The sequence below is a fragment of the Apaloderma vittatum genome, unplaced genomic scaffold, assembly GCF_000703405.1.
Source record: "Apaloderma vittatum isolate BGI_N311 unplaced genomic scaffold, ASM70340v1 scaffold21495, whole genome shotgun sequence".
Taxonomy (NCBI): domain Eukaryota; kingdom Metazoa; phylum Chordata; class Aves; order Trogoniformes; family Trogonidae; genus Apaloderma; species Apaloderma vittatum.
In genome coordinates this window covers 119617-122240 of record NW_009716824.1, presented here as the reverse complement: position 1 = coordinate 122240, position 2624 = coordinate 119617, and positions in this window count along the sequence as shown.

Genomic DNA, 2624 nt, shown 5'->3' with positions numbered 1-2624 from the left:
TAGCCTTAAGGACAGCTCCAGAACTAAAGATAATTATGAAAATAACCCCTTGAATTTCTCAAACAAACCAAAGGCTTGGTGTAAACCCCAAAAAGAAACTTGTAGAGACTGCTCAATGCTGGATCACCAGAACTGGAGATACGGGCTGTTATGTCTGAAGCACATCTGTGAACAATCTCTATGGTTTGTGCTTAAGATACACACATAAAAGCATTGACTGAGTTTTACCTACAAATTCAGTTTGGACCACCCTGCAAAACTAGGTGCATTTGAAAGCAAAGTTCCCAGGGCCCTTGACACAGAGGCCTGAAGATGAGATATCACTTGCTTGACCAATTAGCTGCTATTTGAAGCTGCACAGGCTTGGCATAAATTAATTCATTCGTAAAAAGGTTCATGACAGCTTTATCTTGCTAGAAATAAGCATCAACAGGAAGCTTCCTTGCTCAGAAGTCCCCAGGTCTGCCCTGTCAGTGGGTTTAAAGGCTCAAGAAAACCCTACCTCTCCTTATTCTCAGGGGCTTGCTCATAACACCATCTCCTGGCTTCCCTCTCTCTAGCATCTGTGGCTCTAGGTCAGTATTTTAGCCCCTGTGATAGTAATTGGGGAAAATAGGCATCTTGGTTCTGTAGCCAGCACTGGCTCACAGCACCTTGCTCAGCACCACAGCAGGACCAGGCCCTCCATCTCTGAGCCTGTAAGACAGCATCAAGGAAAGCCACTGGCTGCAGCTGGCTGCAAAACCCTCCCTGTCTATGAATACCTCTCAACGTAGTACTATTAAATAAATACCACACAATGGTATTGACTTTACCTCTGCGTTGCACCTAGCACGTAGCCACAGCCAGGTGTTGCACCACACGTACCGAATATTTGCTTTTCAACGACGGTCTGTGTTGGCTTGTCAACCTCTAGGCCCGCTTCCCTGACGTGAACCCATGCTATTGCTATGCTCCCTCTCAATTGCCCCAAATCTACTGTTTGTCTCTTCCATGCCCTGGAACTGTTCAAGATAGCCATTTCATGGTGCTGACGCTTCTCTTGTACTGACGCCAGTTTAGTACCATAGAAGTCCACCTGACTTAGCAGGACTCTGTTTATGTCATTTCCAGCAGAGAGGTCAGCAGGTTTACACAAACCTCAGAGGCTTGGCTACAAGATGTGTACTGCAGAGACCCTGGCATGGGACACGTGACAGCAATCTGATGTTCGCAAGGTGGTTCTACGGGGCTTTTCAAGAAATCGTGCTTCCATCAGCAGCTTCAAGTCCCTGTTCTGGGCTGAACATTTATGCCACTAACAACTGCTTATTACTACTGACATGAAAAATCTCCAATATTCAACATTTGGAGACCTTTACCAGACATTCCTAAAACTTGTTTTTCTTAGTAATGACAAGACACAAAATTAGTAGTGTAAGCTACGCTCATTTTCTGTTCTGCTTGTATTTTCCACTTTTTTCCATAGTATGAGTATCATAAGGTAAACCATCTAGGTTCCAAAAAACAGTTGTTTACTCTTAACACATGTAAATTCAGGGCCTAGCTTTGGTAGCTTTTGAAACACAAGGACAGTAAAGGAGACCATTTGGAGACTCACTCAAAGACAGCTACCTTATTTCTGTGTATGCATTAGCTTATATGTGCAGGCCTTACTCTGGCTAAATATTAATTCCACCAAAACCTAGGTTAGCTTCCACATCAACGTATCCAGCTGAGCACCAGGGGCTTCTCTCAGAGGAGGAGCACAGGCACATCCCTCAAGCCCTTTGGGAGAGGGATTTGACTAGGATAGACTTCACTACAACCTTAAAATGCCTCCATCTCTTCCCATCAACACTACTGAATCTTATTTTTGCCTGGCAGACCTTGTTTCCAACAGACTTGCCTCTGCTCCCCTTCTCCTTGTCCCAGGCTCTCCTCCAGAGCCCCACTCCCTCCTCTCCTTTCCTTGCTTCCATCTCTCTAGCCATCTTGGCCTCATTTCCAGAGATCTACTTCTAAAAAATACAGCAGCATGCTATAAACAGGCTAGTCTTGTCAGCTTTAAAACTGACTCGAGTTACTGTTTCCAAGGTAGGAGAGAAGAAAAAGTGTATTCCAAGGGGACCCCCCTTGACATGACCATTCATCTGCCTACATCAGCAGTTCCCAAGCTTGTCGGCTTGCAATCTCATATCCGGGCTCGTGACCTCTCTTCCATCAGCGCTCCTTGGGGTTGCGACCCTAACTTTGGAAACTTCTCGTCTGGATCAGTCAAAAGTGATGCCTCAAGAATAATTTTCCAGTCAGTGCCATGTTTGTTTATGCTCCTGAGTGGTGCGATTACCCTTAAGTTCAGGTTCAGACTTGTTTCTTTGCTTGTTTTTAAGTCTGGAAAGAATTTCTGGGTGTCACTCAGGCAGTAGATGGTGAACTCTGTAACTTTTGACTGTTCTGATTGGAGACAATTATATCCCAACTGACCTGGTATGGCATTAAGCACTTGGCTGCAAAGTTCAGCTGTGCCTGGATGAAGCAGGGATCGCGCTTCTCTGCAGAGTCTGGAAACATCATTATTTTCTTGACTTGCATGTCACGATCATTCAGATATAACAGTTACTATACCCAAATCACTCCTTACA